We start from the raw sequence: 16,545 nt of genomic DNA on the forward strand, positions 1-16,545 counted from the left end.
AAAGAGCTGTTTTGTCACGTACAGTTGTGTGAGGGATGAGGTTACTGAGGGGGACAGAGATTTTAGGAATATTCACAAATGCAAGTTTTCTTGGTTTAGTTGAAGGTTGTCTGGGTACAGGAGAGGGCATAATGTGCTAATGCCAAAATCAGACCAGACTGGGACCCCTCCAAAGGGACGCTGCACTTGGCACTTCACTTTCACTAGCTCACCCTTTCCTGCACATTTTACATCTTTCTGTGCTTGTATTTCATTTGTAACAACGCTATCTGCTAGAAAAGCTGCTACAGCAGTTGAAGGAACTCCTTGTTTTTTAAGGAGAAAAGACACTACAGGTCCCTACTGTCTGCAGCCCAGCACAGCCAGCCCTCTGAGGTATTCCCTGCCCCTCCGCGCTGCCTTTCCCTCACTGGGGAATGGCTCAGCAGGTGTCTGTCCCTGGCTGGTGAGCTGCTTTAGGTGCTGGTGCTCAGCACCAGCATTGGGCTCAGCCCACCTCACATGTCCAGCACCACTGCAAAATTATTTGCAGCTGAGATCTTGCCTGAGACCCGCGTCCTGAATCCCTTCTGAGCCTGGCTTTGCTAGCTGCAAAGTAGCTGAGTGACTCATTGCCAGCCAGAAAAGGTTTTCACAAGCTGACAGCTGAGGCTGGCCCTTTGCTTTGGAAAGATCCCATCGACAGGGGTGTTGTGGTGCCCTGCTCTAACAAACTCCGGAGACACGGTGTGAATGCACGGCGGTGCTCCTGGCACCCAGAACCCCAGCAGGTAGAAGCAGGAGCTCGAGTATTTGGAATTTAACTTTCCCTAATATCACCCCATTTGCTTTATGTCAGACTGTGTTTATCTTCCACTGCTCACATTTAAATGTCAGAGTATCGGCATGTCTAAATTCCTCTTCTCACAGATGGAAACTGTCGATTTTTAAACACAAAAGGCACCGGGGAATGCGATATACATATTACCCTGGCACAGAGTTTAACCTTTAAAGCCTGTTCTTTAAGAACCTGCTTTAGGATAAAGCCAATCACTTCAATAAAATGATAATTTTCTCCTATATAGCTCCTGGATCTTAAAGAAACCATAAGTACTTTGCAAAAGATAAAAGCAGCACAGAGCAGGATCTTAATAATATTAATTAATGTGCGAGATAATGGAGGAATAAAGGTTTATGCTTCCTTTGTGCCTTGGGGTCTTCCTGGCACTGGCACTGCAAGGCGATAAACTGGAGGAGGGCTCAGGCAGTGTTCGGGTAGCTGACCCTTGGCACTCCTGCTTTTCTCAAAATATGAATTTATATATATAAAATAAAAATCAAAAATAACTGTGAGCCCACTTGCTGGAATTTGGGCACCTCACTGACTCTCTGGCTTGCTGCCCCGTGCATCTGCCGTGCCCTTGGAGTCTCTCAGGCTGGGAGAACCACCAGCAGTTCCAGGTCAGACTCCAACCAATTCAAGAACTAAACTTGACCACTTATTTTCAGGTTATTTCTATTTATTTATTTATTTATTTAACTCCAGCTGGGCACACCGTAACTGAAAAATAAAATAAGGCTTAGTAAATGAGCAGATAATTTAGAAAAATCACTTTGCTATGGGCTTTTTGTGAAAGATGAAAGCAATTTTGCCATGTTTGTCTCCCAAAAGTTTGTGTGCATTTTAAGTGATTGTGGCAGGTTCCTAAAGCAGGTCAATCTGAGTGAGTAGGGGGACAAGAGAGCTGAGGGACAGTATTTTAAAAGACAAAATGCATTTAGCTGGATATTCTCTGCTTGCTTGGCTCTTCACTTTACAGGGTGTGGGACATAAAAACAGTGCTTGCCACTTCAGTGTGTCCTGGGGCAAAGCTAGATAAGGTGTAAGCACGATAGCTGGGATGGGGAAATTGTTCCCATGAATTTTTGACCCTTGCTACATATCCCTCCTTGCCAAGAAACAAATACCAGGGATGTTTTACTACCACAATCTCAGGGCCATTAAAAGCCACCACTCAAAGGAACAAGGTTTCACTGGCTTGGACATCAGGTAGAAAACTATATGGATTCCTTTAATTTGGGTAATACCTCCCTCTCTTCTTTAGAGAAATATGCCTGTATTTCGTGGTGGGAAAATCTCTCTCTTGCTTTCACTGATGGAGCCCAAGAGATATCTCCACCAATTACCATGTTATTAGCTCTTTTAAAGGACAAAAACAAATGGGCAATTGAGGTTTGATTGCATTACAGAATGGTCTTTTTTCCTCTGTTTATTTTTGTCAGCTGGGTCTAGGTAATATATTCCAGGAAATGAGACAGTGGTGCTGTCTGAGGGCAAGTTTAGCTCAGATGGGTCTGCACAGGCTTTTTGTCTCAGCTCTGCTGATACCCTCCAGAGTTTCACCCTCAGCCCTGCCGTGGCTGCCTGACTCACCCTCACTTTCATCTCTGCCAACTTTATCACGAAGCTGTATTCGGAAAATGCAGTTTCTCAAGGTATGGGAAAAGGGTTGTTCACACGCAGGAGAGGAAAGAAGGTCTGGGATCAGTCCCAAGCTCTCTGCATTATATTGGGCAGTAGCTTCAGAGTCTCTCTCAGCACTGTGGCTCATATTCTGGCTGGTCCTGTGCACCTGTGGACCCCAAGCATCCCAGGGAAAGGGTGTTGCATCCCCCTGTGCTGCTCCTCTAGGGGGCTCTGAGCTGTTACACAGACTGGAGGGAGGCAGATTCCTACCAAGGCTCATGCAAACCAGCAGGTATTAAAGGCAGGACTGACACGGTTCATCCCTTGCAGAGTTGGGTGTGAATCCAGTGTGCTGCTTTTCCCACTGATCCCTGAAAAGCATTCCCATAACTGCTCACTGATGTCTGAGTGGCACAAGTAACCACTCAATTAAATCACAATTAAATGCTTGTTTGATACCCTTCATTAGAACAAAGCTATTTAGCAGGAAAAGGTGAAGGACGGGTAAAATAGTCTACTAATTGCATTATATTTCATCCTTCCAGCACTGTAGCCTCCTCCTTTATAATTACAGTAACTCCGAGGTAGAGATTTCCTGAGATGAGCGGGACGAGTAGCAGCATGCGGTGCTGCTGAGGAGGCAGGAAGTTTTTATGCTGGTGCTAGTAGCAGAAGGGCTGGGTGGGACAAATGCCCAGGGTGGCACGGTGTGGCTGAAATGCGGCTGTCAGCACAAGTGCAGAGCTCTGCCGGCACACAGCTGTGGCGACCAGATGCTATGTAAGCTGATTTGCTGGGTAATTTTATGGATCGTCTCTAAAATATGGCTGTTGGGCAGCGATAAGCCTGCGACTTTATCTGCAAAACAGAGTTGTTATTTATCTAGATTGATTGGATTATAAAGTCAAGACCTTTAATTAAAGAGTCCCGTAATCCAAAATCAAAATAATACAAGTTGCTGCCCAGCACAGGGACTGGGTCTTCCTTAAAGCAGCTGGGCCCTGTCTGCCCCCGTGGGCCCGTTCATGCTCTTAATGCTTGCTGTCCAACTCCACACACGGACTGGATTTTTAATAAAATCTGTGATATTGAATTCACCAGCTCACAACAGCGTATGCTCTGCAGACAGCTTTCTGAAGAGGTGATCGCAGCTATTGCACGATTTTCAAGCATCCAGGTGGAAGTCACCCCCAAAAATGGATCCCCCCCCTGCCCAGTGCTTTAAGGTACAGTGCAGTGGGAGCTGCATCTGCTTGCGTCCCAGCAGTGGCTGCTCAGAAGGGTGCAAGGTAATGGAGCAAAATGGACCTGTGCCCACGGGGAGTGCTCCAGCCCCTCGCGGAGCCGTCTGCCAGCACCTCCCGCTCTGTCCCAGCACAGGCAAATTTCACAGGGGAAGAAGAGCAAATCCTTGACCCCCTCAGAGCTCACACTGGGATTTGAAATCTGGCCTGTTAGCATTCGCAGCAAAGCACACCACTGCCTTGCTTGTAAAATGAGGACGATGATGATTTTTTTTACCCTCTCTTCCCTTTTTTTTGAGCAGCTGGAATATTTTAGCCTGTCCCTTTATATATATATATATATTCGAATGTTTTGGAGGAAATTTCAAGCTGATTACTTAGAGTCTGGTAAAGCAATAAAGTGGCTGAGAACAAAGTATGAGAGCAGAATTCCCAGCCCAGCGGCGGCTGTGCGGCTGCTGAAGCGCTCTGAGGTCCCCAGCCGGGTGGGAGCTCGCAGTGCCCTTGGCTGAGCTGGCAGGAAAAGGTCAGGGACTTCGCTGCGGAGGCGGGTTGCAATTCAGGCTGAGGTCACTGCAAGAAGCTTTAGCTTCCCCTGAGCACTGAGCAACGTAAAAAGCCAGCAGTGAGTGCCCACAAAGCCCAGCTGATCCTGGCAGAAGAAATAAAGCCCCAAACCTCTTTTGCAAGACGAAAGCACGATGCAGCCAGGGACTGCAGATGAGCTGCTGCTTTCACTATCTGCAATCCTTCCCTCTCCCCCCATTCTGCTTCGGTTTCAGCCCTTCCCTCCTCAGCCCTGAGATTTGTTTGTTTTTCCTTCTCTTCACTTTTTCATGGGTCCAGGCCTAGGCAGAGGGTGTGCTGCCTTCCAGATGTGAACATGGATTACTGGATTAACTCCTCCACTGGCTCTTTGGCCTCGCAGAGGCTGGAGGTCAGGGACGTTATTAATTCACAGCCTTCTCCATTTGCTCACTGTGAAGGGGCTGGAGCTGTTGACTTAGAAGATTCAGTGGGATCTTGCAGCCATATTACAGCGCACCGTTCTGTAGGCAATAAATCAATATACATCTTTTGATGTCTCTTGTTATCAAATGGAAAAGAAACATATGCCACATTTACAGATATGTACACGCACCAAGGGAAAAAATGTGGCATGTGTGAGATGCTCCAGCCTTTCCAGCAGCAGTGTGCCAGCTCTGGGACTCCTGCCCATGGGCCAGGTGAGCATGGTGTCGGCAGCAATGGAGATCAGCCCTTGGCCGTGCGGGACACCCTGCTCCCTGCAGGGGCTGAGGCCCCGAACCGGGCCTGGGAAACTCAAATACCAAGGAACACTTTGGATCGTGCAGGTGATGATAGCTTGATTACAACCTAGTGCTGGCAAAGCAAGCAAGCTGTGCGGTTTTACACCACATTACCTCCTCTAGAGGAGAGGGATAAGATACTCTCTCGAGTGTGTCTTTGTGAAATACCATTCTTCAGCATTTCTAACTGACAGTACTTATGCCATTGCTAGGAAACACTAACAAATAACTATCTTTTCATAGCTCCACATAGACATATTCTAGTGGAAGGCAGATCCTTTTGAAGATGAAATAGTTTCAGATGTAGTCTTTTGGCTTTCAAGTGATGGGATGGACAATATCTCCTGGAGACGATAGAGTTTCTGTGCATCTGGAATTTGGCTGTAACATGAACTTTATTGTTGTACAATCCAAAGCAGAAGAGCTGATCTCTATTCTTACAAGAATATGAATAAAAAAGGCTGCACCAACGACGTCTATCCTCTCAAAGGCAAAGCACTCAGTAGATAAAGGCCCACATACCTTTGGATGAAATCAGTGACTTTCTGATTTCTACTCATGCTACAAAGAACAGTGGCATGATGGAAATTGGGTGCCTTGCAGCTGTGAGTGCAGGTGACCGTGCTGACCAGGCCATGGCTTGGTTTCATAAAGTAACATCTATATAGGCTGCTCAGCTGCTCTTAAAATGTAAATTCCTATGAGCAAAATATGCCACCATATGCTTAGTTAACAATAAGAATATGCATTTTCTACTTGTTCTCTGTCCTCAGTCTAGACAGATTGTTAAATATCATTTTTTATTTTTGTATTTCTAGTATTACTTATGTGGCAACATGAATCAACTGGCTATAAATAAGTTAAGATGGAAATCAGAAATGTAATTCTAGCAATCAAAGGCGCAAGGTTCAGGAACAGCCTCTCAATGTGATTAATGAAGCAAAAATCTAACTAGTTTGAACAACGGAAGTTGATAAATACCAAAGAGCTATGTGACACACTTGCATATGGAGTGTCCTGGGAGTTTGCTTTTGAGACAGTGCTGCTTTGTAATCAATAAATACAGAAATTGTGTTATATGTTCAGGGAAGCCATTCGTTACAGCTCCTTTTAAGGGAATTCTACACAAAAGCATAAAAAATATGTGGTGGAGAGCAACGCTTGTTCTGGCCCAGGGCTCTGGCAAAGCAAATGAGCTTGAGGAGTCAAGCAAATGGGTTTGGGCTAACTGGTCTTCCCCTGGAAAATGACTGATGCATTTCGCGTGGGTGTTTGTGCTGCTCTGCTTCTTCCTCACCCTCCTACAACTGAGACATCTCATGAGAATTACTGCTTTAAGGTCTGGCCAAGAATGGACAAAGTCTGGATAATATGAGCTGGCTTGGGCACCCCGTGAAAATCTATTTGTCTATCAGCAATCCTCACGTAACAGGTTTTGGTGAGCAAGCTAATCCCTAATAAGGATTTAAGGTTGCAAACTGAGTTGGTGCATCCCTACAGAACTGTTCTCTTCTTGGTGCTGCTTGTCAGCACATAGCCTTTTTTCTCAAAGGTACCAAATGTGTAGAAGGATGTAATAACATTTTGGATTCACTATCCAATTTTGCAAAGCTTTACTTTGCCCATGAACATCCATAGGCTACGGACCGATTGCAGCCAGGAGCACAACACTTGAAACCTCCAGACTTCTCGCCAACTGTGGGGTTGTTGCAGGAGAAGCAGCCTCTGCGGAGCTGTTGGCAGTGGCAGCAGCAGCAGCAGCAGATAACAGCTCGTCAGCAACCCAGCAGAATTGAAAGAGTCCGTGCAAGCCCCTCTGTGTGCCAAAGCAGAGACAGACAAAGAAACAGGGAATGTCCGTGTCCCAGATGCTGGCGGAGGCAGCAGGCAGCTTTTGGTTTGCATCTTGAGGTCTAAAGGAATGGTGCTGAGTACCCAATGAAAACGATAAATTGGGTGTCTAAAGAGTTAAAGAAAAAAATGTCTTTTTCACATGCACCTGACAAATAGAATAAAATTTCCAACTCAGACATGATCCAAGACCATTTTCCAATAAGAAGTAAACCCAGGGCTTAGAAAATGCACACACACAAAGCAGATGAAACTTAAAAGCATTTTCCCAGCACAGTAGTTAAAAAAAAGGTGACCTTTAAAGAAAGCCAGTGAGAGTTCATTTACAGTAAAAAATAAATAAAATAAAAAATCTGCTGGGTTAATGCAAAAAGCCCTACCTCACAGACACTCTTCTGCCGTGGTTTAGTACTCTTTTTAATAGGTGTTTCAGCATTAGGATTTAATATATATATATATATATTTTTTTTTTTTTTTTTGTAAGTGCTGGAATAAATGGCAGTCAAGGGCTAAAACATCCTCTCCCTTTCTATTCTCCCCTCGCGATGGAGCATAGCCGGAGGTAGCAGCCGCTCTCTGTCCTTTCCTTGCCATCACTTTCACCCAGATGAAGTTTAAGCTCCCATTGGCTTTAAGGTGGTAGCAGAGAAGCGGTGGAACATCTCCCTCTTTTCACTCTTCCAAAGGTCAGCTCTGGAGATGAGAAAAGGGACTAAAACTCCTGTGCATTACCTGCTGGTGTGTCTGCTGGTAAGGCCTGACAAAGCGGAGTGAACCTGGAATAATCCTGGTGTGGCCCAGGGAATGACTGCAGGGAAACCCAGTACCATGAGACAGAGAGAGCATGTGCTCTGAGCACCACTGGCCACTGCAGCCTGCACATGCTTTAAATGTGATCATCCTTGGTGCCTGTTAGAAGTTTTATTAATTTTAAAAGCCTTCTGATCTCTTCCAGTTAAGCTTTAATTACTGTTCTTCATTTCTAGCCCATAGAAAGATCAAACCCAGTGTAGAGGAAGAGGTTTTTTATTCCTTACCAACCCTGCCCCCTGTCTTCACTGGGAATTATGTTTCTTCACTCTGCACATCCGTGAGATCATTGAGCATGAAGCAGCAGTCCAGCATCAACGGGCCTGTGCTCCTAGTGCCTGTGGCAGGGTGCCAAACATGGGAAATATGACCGCAGGGTTGTGCAGTTGGTTCTTTGAGCTTTCAAGTTTTTAACTAGAGGGAAAAAGAAGAAAAAACAAGAGACCAGCTGGTGCAATTACTCTTGTTTTAATTTGCCAGTTATGCAACAGTCAGGTACATGGGTACATTTTAGACCCGTCCTGGCTGGTGTGAAGGCCACTGCCACCTTGGTCTCACGACAGCAAGAAACGGCAAAAGGATGGCACAGGTTGGGGAGCTCATGGCTTGCTTCATTTGAAATGCAGAATTGCTTTTAAGAGCCAGGTTTCTTCCATCAGTGCCCAGTAGCTCTGACACTTTATTGCCGTACCTCCTTACAACCATGCGTGCGTTCCTCAGCCCCCCAGAAGCTCTGCCTCGCCAAGAACCACACGCCCATTGTGGAGGTGGGCTGACACCTGGTTTTCTGACCCAACCTGCCAAACTCAGCTTCAGTTCTGGCCACAGTGGTTAAATCCAGGGGCCTAAGTACTAAACCTACAATCTCCCAGCTTCCTTCATAGGCCACTTACTGACTGAGGGACTGGGGAACTGAGGTGCTGCCACCCTTCTGCAGCACTGGTTCTGAAGGGACTGGCCCACCAGGTCTCCCAGTACTCGCCAGTGACTTGCCCACCACTACCAAAGGGCAACAGTTCCGACCATCGGCCTACATAAAACTGGGGAATAGGATTTTTAAGTGTAAGAGGCTCAATTTACACCAATTTCCATGAAAGTGAGGTACCTACCTACTTTTAAGTCAGGTTCGTGCTGCTGTTATTGGGAACTAACTGGTATTGTCTGTAATGGGATATAGACAGGGATGCTGGGGGCTCTTACATCAGGTTTCAGACATGAAGACGCCCCAGCTGGAGGACCAGTGGATCTCCGTCACTCCTCCATCTTCCTTACAGAGGTTGGAAAGTAAAATATGCATGGCAAGAGCTGCCACTCACAAGTGTGATTTCTACAGCAACTTGTCTGGGATGCAGAAATCTTCTGCTCTGTTCTTCAGCTGCCAGAAGATCTCTTGACATGGAGTCACAGCTCTCTCTTCGAGCTTTCACCTCAGTCCAACAACAACTGCAATAAGGGGAAAAACAAACAAGCTGAGAAGAGTGCTGAGCAGCCAGTGAGCGAAGGCAGGGGAAATATTTTTTTACAGAAAGTCTAAGCAGTTTTGCAGAGCTCTTTTCAAGTGCATTTACTGAAATTTCCCCAGAGCCTTCCTAATGTAAGTACCGTTGGAAAGATCCTAAGAGAAACAACTCCTACTGAGTGATAGTCTGTAGCTTTATTAGTGAAGATCAAAGAGAATAAAACAATTACTGTAATTTCCAAGGAACTGTTTTTCCAGGGGCACAGGAGATGAAGGCTATGAGAATGGGTCCTTGTGTGCTTAAGTAATGGGTAGGCATTTCAGTCTGTTATATTTTTACTGGCAGAGGGAGTCACCTCCATCATAAAATTCACTGGTCCGATTTGGGGATGTACTAATGAAAATATGAGGTAACATTTTGGGTTCTTATGGAGTGCCCCAGGTTTCAGAGCTGTGTGCCCAGGAGCACCGGGTGACCCTGTGGCTCTCATGATGGACCAGAGGATGCGGGACACAGCATCCACAGCCTGGCAGCAGCACTCGTGTACCTTACAGCTCCGTGGGGACAGGGCACCTGACATGTCCCTGGATCAGGTCTGCTTCAGTCCTGTGCTCATTTGTGGGGTCCTCAGAGACAAATCCTGGGGAATCAGACGCTGCCACCGGTCAATTTGCTGGGTGAGAGCTGTGGCTGACACTACATCTGGTCTGTGCATGGAAGTTTCTCTCCAGCAAAACAATTGTCCTTTATCCTATTATATCGTAACATGTGATTTAGAGATGATTCATCCCTTTTATTTGAGCCTGGACTTTGCTATTATCTCGTGTTTCAGCCAAATATTATTAGGAATGTTGATGTGTCTGCACAGGGACATTTTCTGCAAAATTAATCTAAGAACTTTTAAAATGAATGAGCATACATAAAATATTTCTTTGGAACAAAAATGACCTTAATTTGGTTTATCTTAATGCATTTTGGAGGCAAATCACAACAAACCAAATAAAGGTTTCTGTAATTCTGTCCACATGGAGGCCGAATGCAGCTGAATGAAACCACTTTAAATTCAAGCCTTTAGTTAGTCCAGGCTAATTTTTTCCAATTTTCCATGTAAACAAGCAATAAATTAAAAAATTGAAAAAGGAGAAGCAGCCCCCAGCTCAGTTAGGGCAGTATGACTGGCAGCTCTGAAACGTGCAGACCGGGGAGGCTGCATCCCACGCAGAGATGTTTAGGTTGTCGTTCGTGGTGCTGGGCATGTCCAAGGAGGAGGGAGCACTCCAAGGCATGGACAGGCTCTCACTTCCACTTCACCCACTTCAGAGCAGCTCAAAGCCAAGAGCAGTGGCAAGGCTGGCAGGTCTGTCAGATGGAAATCTTCCTGCAGCTCCAGGTGTTGGAAGACAAGTATCAAAACAAAATCGGAGAAGGGGCACAGCCTGGAGATGATAACTGCATGATGCAACGGCGACGTGCACCAGGAGTGAAGCAGGAAACCCTCTTCCTTTCTGGGAGCAAGGGGAGAAAGACAAAACCAATCTGACAGCAGCACTGACTAACAGCAACAGCAAATTAACTACCAGTGTTAATGAGGGGAAAAAAATGCCAAAGATTCTCGCTATGAAATGGGTCCCCATGTATAGCCGTGGCCACAGGACAAGCATTAATTTGGCACATGTCCACTCAATTGAGAAAATCTTGTAATGAAATTCTAGCTAGCGGTCATGGGTGCCACTTAGAGAAGTTCAGCACTGCTGGAACAGGGGAGGCACCTTGGAGAGCTGCTGCTGGCCAGCACAGGGGTGAGCAGACCCGAGTATGCTCCTGACTGGTATGCGTCCTCCAGAGAAGCAGCCTTGGTGTCTTCACTCACTAAGCAAAGGATAAAGGATCTCCAAACACATCAGTCTTCTGTTGCAGAAGGGAAAAATCTCATGGAAAGCACTGGCTGTCCCCCAGATATCACTTGTTATAGGAGAATCAAGATACAAAAGAATTTATCTTATGGATGGTTAGCAAAGAAACACGGGTGTTATCAATAACCGAAGATCTTAAAGTCACATTGTGCAGCATTTTTTAAAGAATTACAATTTACTTGTTTACTTTGTTTGCAATTAATTTCCACTAAATTTTAATTTCCCTTGTATTACCATTTACTGAACCATTCTTGTGCAGTTTGCTGTAGGAACAGGAGTCTCCTTCAACCATTTCCAGGAAGAATATTCATTATTTGGCCGAATGAACTGAAAAACCAAGACGCCACACCATGGCCATGGCCATGAGGCAGGGCAGGAACCCAACCGGGAGCAGATCCAAGCTGCGGTCCCGGCGTCTGATCCCGCCGCAGGGACAGGATCTTCCCTTGAAAGCAAAAGGGGAAATGAAAGCGATTGTAGGACACTCTCCAGGGCACAATCACAGGATAAATAGGCTTTGTTTATGTAGACGGGTTTCTAAAAGTCAAACCATTGATAATGGGGGATCTTAATATCACGCTGTTGTCTGGGATAACCACAGCCGACTCGCTGGGGACTGTTCTTGGAGGGCGTACAGCATGCTGTATTTACACAGATACTCCAGCAGTCAAGATCTGAAGCAATTTTGGACTCAGTCCTAGGAAAGGAGCCAGGTATGATAAATAAGATATATTCTGGGGAATACGTAGGGCCAGTGAATTACAGCAGCAGGCTTGCTATCAGGGCTGTCTTGTGCTGGGAGCACAGCCCGGTGTCTGCACATCCCGCAGGAGCACACTGGCCTCTCCAGAGCATCCAAGGCTCAGCTCCTTTTCCTCTGCCACCTAAAGCAGCTTTCCAGGCGGGTGAGCAAACTTGAGATGGAGCTGTGTGTCATTAGCAGAGAGACAGCAAATAGCATCTTTCTGGGTTAGGTCATGTATGCATGACTTGTTTGAAAAAGGAGACCTTGAGCTTTGCTGAACCCAACGTACTTGTCTTTAATTTCCACTTTCCCAGCAGAGATACACCCACATTTCTCCAAAGAATTATAGCTAGTTTGGTCCAGGCATTTAATGAATAACCTCACTTCTCATTGCCTTTGCTTTAGAGCGTCTGAGACAATAAGCCGATCTGGAACCATACCACTTTTTGTTCTCTCTTTCCTAAGGGAACATTATATTATTAATTTTTTGTCACAAGCATTTGGAAGTTACAGAAAATGTTCGCTATCTTCTGCATTCAGGGCTTCTAGAACCAATGTTTTATCACCCAAAACAATGTGCCAGAAAGTTGACTGCTGAGCTGGTGTCTGCCAGGGAGCAGAGACTGTGATGGCAATTTAGGGGACCGATCAAGCATCAAGAATAATAATAGGAAGATATTATGAACAAATGATTCATGTGAAAAGAAATAAGCTGAACTATCCTGATGCTGCTAAATAAATATTTACCATCGACTAATAGCTTTGCAGAAGATCTTTTGATGTCACATTTGCTAATAAGAACAGAGTAATGTATACCGTGCATATTGTTCAAATGTACAAATTTGACTACATTCCCTCCTAAGACAAGGATATTACTTTTCCATTTTTCCTCGCAGTTTATGAAGATTTACTCAATGGCTGAGATGGGAAGGTTCTTAAAACAGAACAGAACCACACTCCAGAAATTTTAAGCTGTTGTCATCAAGCCCAAACACACCTCAGCTTCAGCTGTATGCAGTAACCACTCACCTTCTTCACCTCCCAGACAGTGGTCTGCTGGAGCTGGAGCCTGGCCAGCCAAATATAATTAGCCACCCACAAAAGACAGGAAAAAAAAACAAACTGCTGATCACTCAAAAACCTGACATAAATGTCATTTTCATTAAAGCTCGTCCACTTACTGACTATGAAAGCCCAGCCACATCCCTGTGAATTTCCATACTAAATACCTCCTAGCAAGGGAAGTGCACCCCAAAGTAACAGAGAGCAGTAATTCTCAGCTCCCTAAAAGGAAACATTGTTTGAGGGTTTTTCTATATAGTTAACAAAATCACTTTCAGCTTCCCCTTTGTATTCATGTTCTGGCTTTTAATTTCTAATTCCCCAAAATTCTTCTTTCTGCCTAGGCCTGCCTTTCCAGAGAACATTTGAGGGTTTCATTCCCCATACTTGTAAATGTTATGGGGCTTCAATTTTATTTTATTTATTTTTTTTCCCCAGAAAAGGAGAATAACAGTTAAGAACTCGCAGGGCTGAATCATATAGAGCAGCTGTTTTGGTTAGCCTGAGTCCTGAATTCTGGAAAAAGCACTGACCGTATCCTACTGAGACTGTCTGTACAACCCACTGGTTCCCAGCACGTCCCCACCGCGGTGGCCTGAGCCACGCTCCCGGGTGACCCCAAGGGCTGCCTTGTAGGCAGCCAGCTCGGCTCCCCCTGCTCACAGCTCCCTGTCCATGCAGGATTTGAGCGCTGAACGCTTCCAATAGGAAATAACGTCCCAGCAAGGTAAGGCCATGCAGCAAACGCCATTTGCAGGTGACTCACTGCAGGGCCACAGGAGGCAAGAACTCACACGGTACGGATTATCAGCTTGCTCCCCACTGACTAATTCCCTGGTACGACGAGAAATTCTCAGACCATGTTGTGCTTTTGATTAGTACTGCCTGAGCTGTGCAAAACAGCAACATGTCCAGGCTCTGGTGGGAGATCGCAAAAGCACAAAGCTGCAGAAATAACATGCAGCAAGAGTGGTCCTGCCTCCAGTAATAAAATTCATCTTGGGCTTGTCCATCCTTGCTCAGCCGCAGCATTAGCCATGTCCTAACAAGGACACTCTCTCTTTATGACTTTTTCCCCAAAACATACTTATATCCAAACTGAAGCTCTCACTCCTCCTGCAGGTGACCTTCCGTGGCTTTGCACGGGAGCTGGAGTGCTCAGAAAGCCCGGGACATGAGCTAGTTTGCCCAGGTGGGAGATTGCTTTAGGATACTTTTGAGGAGAATGAAATGGAAAGACCTTCCAAACTGCTGTGTGCTGAAATTCCTACACCAGCCCAAGTCAGTGCTTTTGAAGAGTTTTGCTCTCTATTCCTCCAAACAGAAAACAATGTGAACAGCACGGAGAGCAACCTCAGCTCAAGTCCAAAAAGGAAACCAAACATTTATCTACTTACAGTTGCAAAGAGCTTTAGGCTTAGGTTTTAACACTTTTTACATATCTGTGCTTTATATATCTTGCAAAAATGAAAAAGCAGTAGTTTCCCTTTTGAAATATCCCTCCATTATGAGATGAAGCTTAACACCTTTGCTGGGGCTTCAGAGAATTGCTCTCAGGTGCTGATGCACTGGGTGAGGAATGCTCCTAATTTACTAATGAATGATTAATACCAAGTTTAAAGACAATGAGAAAGAAAAAAGAAAAGCACAGTAATTGAACCTTTTGCGTCAGCTCTCTGATGACTCTACATGGTGCTGTTTTACTGCTGACAGGATCAGGCCGCAGAGCGGCTGGGGAGATGGCACACTGCGGAGTGACCACACTCACCTTCCGGGGGCCCTGGCAGAGATACAGAAACATGGAGGAAGGAAGCAATTTAGCTTAAATGCAAAGTCCTCGGCTAATTTATGCAAATATTTATGCACCATTTATGCTAATGAATCCCATGATGTCGATATACTCTAGCCACCTGTCGTAAATCTCAGGCAGTGGCTGTCTGCGTGGAGCGCAGCAGGAGGGCTGATGGCTCGGGTGGGCTCCAGGCCAGGATGAGGATCCTCCAGGACACCTCAGAGCAGGATCAAGGCCCTGTTTTGTATCAGACAGAATCCTAAACAGGCCTGAGCTCACTCAGACGAAATCTCTGCTTTCTGCTCTGCCTGCAGACATACTCTTTGGCTGCAGAAAGAGAAGGAAGCTGAAGAGGAGACTTTGTTTTCAACTGCAGAGTTGGAGAAAGCTGGGAAAATGAAGCTGACTCAAACTGATGGCCTACCATTCCAAACCACAGCAAACGTCTGGGCTCCACACAGAGAAAGCAGTGGCCTTCAGTGATAAATTGAATGTTTTCCTGTTAGCTGTGGAATTTGTTAGTGCTGTAAAACTGCTGTCCATGCTGAGGACTCCTCCTGTTACTCTCTTGAACCAAGAGTATAGCAAAAGGCTTTGCTGGGAATTCTGTACATCTCCATTTTAAACAGATGGCTGCTGAACTCCATAAGGTCAGCACTATGCGATCTGATTATCACCACGTGTCTACTTTAAGCAGAATATATTAGAAAAAGGAAAAACAAAACCGAAGACAAAACACCAAAAAGACAGCCCAGGACTTGCTTTCTGCAGAAGTGCTTGGTTTAGCTACACACGGATTTCAATTTTGAAGAATTGCAGGACACACTTCTTGCACTTCCTGGACTGATAGCAGTGGTTGGAAAGCAAAATAATGCATGTGAGTTGCTGCTTTTTCAGGTTTAGGGCACGGAGCACCATATCCATGATGGAGGAAGGCTGTTTGTTGAAGGAGACTCAACAAACTCGACAGACTTGATCATGGTTCAGTGCTGTGCTCCCACACCACACACTTACCAACCAGACCTACACTCACGTGCCAGGTGTTTGCTGTGGAAGGAAGCCATGCTCTAAAAACAGATGTCAGGATGGTGTTTGGATGAGCACAAGGGAATCCAATATGACAAAAATATAGCAATAGAAAACAGCAAAGTAGAACCTGAAAGTTAAAAGCTGACAGGTTCCTAAAGAAAGAGCATCTTGTCTTGCTGTAAGCATGAGATCAGATTTTCTGCTGGTGTAATTTCATTCACCTTATGGAACATAGCCAGTTTACACCAGTGAAGGTCTGAACAACCAGTCTGCTTTCTCTTTTTAAATAACGCAGTGGCTCTCTCCACCTGAGCTTGCAGCAGCAGCAGGAGGGACCTGGCAGTGCTGGCTCAGGGCAGCATCGGTTTTGTGTCTGCAGCTCGGTGCCCATGGATGAGGCACCTGCCAGCTCCCGCTTCCCATCCTCCCAAAACAAGCCCCTTGCCAAAATAAGTTGTGCCATGGCACAGCTTTGGGCCAGCATGATGTGTCCCCACGATGAGCACTGCCAGTGTGACATCCCTGCCATGGTGTATGCAGGAATATCCTCGCTTTTCTCAGCCCTGGCTCGCCACCACCAGCAAGACAGGCACGACAGGGGGACATGCAGGTGGGACAAACTCTGCTTACCCTTTTGATCAAGCCTCCCGTCCCCCGCGCTCTAATTCAACTGATTTGTCTAATGCTGCCCTATCAAGATGGATTTCAGGAAGGAGAAAGTGCAAACTTCCAGAGCTGGTGGAAAATGCAAATAAAAACAGCATTGTTCTGGCGTGGATGGCTGTCACTCAGCCTGAGCTCACCCGCTGCAAGGATCTAATCAAACATAGGCTGCCTCCGAGATAGAAGGCAGGGAAATGAAACTTTAAATGGCGTTTTCATC

General features: G+C 45.7%; 1 long non-coding RNA gene across 6 annotated transcripts; it reads right to left on the reverse strand.

The window, feature by feature from the left end:
• Positions 1-4,302: 4,302 nt before the first annotated feature.
• Positions 4,303-14,355, reverse strand: LOC121078591. 6 transcript variants are annotated; one of them, XR_005824651.1, is made up of 5 exons: positions 14,239-14,262; positions 12,777-12,848; positions 8,978-9,104; positions 7,889-8,075; positions 4,308-7,544 (listed from the first exon to the last, which is right to left on the reverse strand). It is a non-coding gene; the product is annotated as an uncharacterized LOC121078591 (long non-coding RNA). The 6 variants fall into 6 exon arrangements; XR_005824654.1 differs by lacking the exon at positions 12,777-12,848 and having other exon boundaries at positions 4,303-7,544; positions 8,862-9,104; positions 14,239-14,355; XR_005824652.1 differs by lacking the exons at positions 12,777-12,848; positions 14,239-14,262 and adding an exon at positions 11,269-12,543 and having other exon boundaries at positions 4,309-7,544.
• Between the last annotated feature and the right edge of the window lie 2,190 nt (positions 14,356-16,545).

The sequence above is a fragment of the Cygnus olor genome, chromosome 15 (genome assembly GCF_009769625.2).
Source record: "Cygnus olor isolate bCygOlo1 chromosome 15, bCygOlo1.pri.v2, whole genome shotgun sequence".
Lineage (NCBI taxonomy): Eukaryota > Metazoa > Chordata > Aves > Anseriformes > Anatidae > Cygnus > Cygnus olor.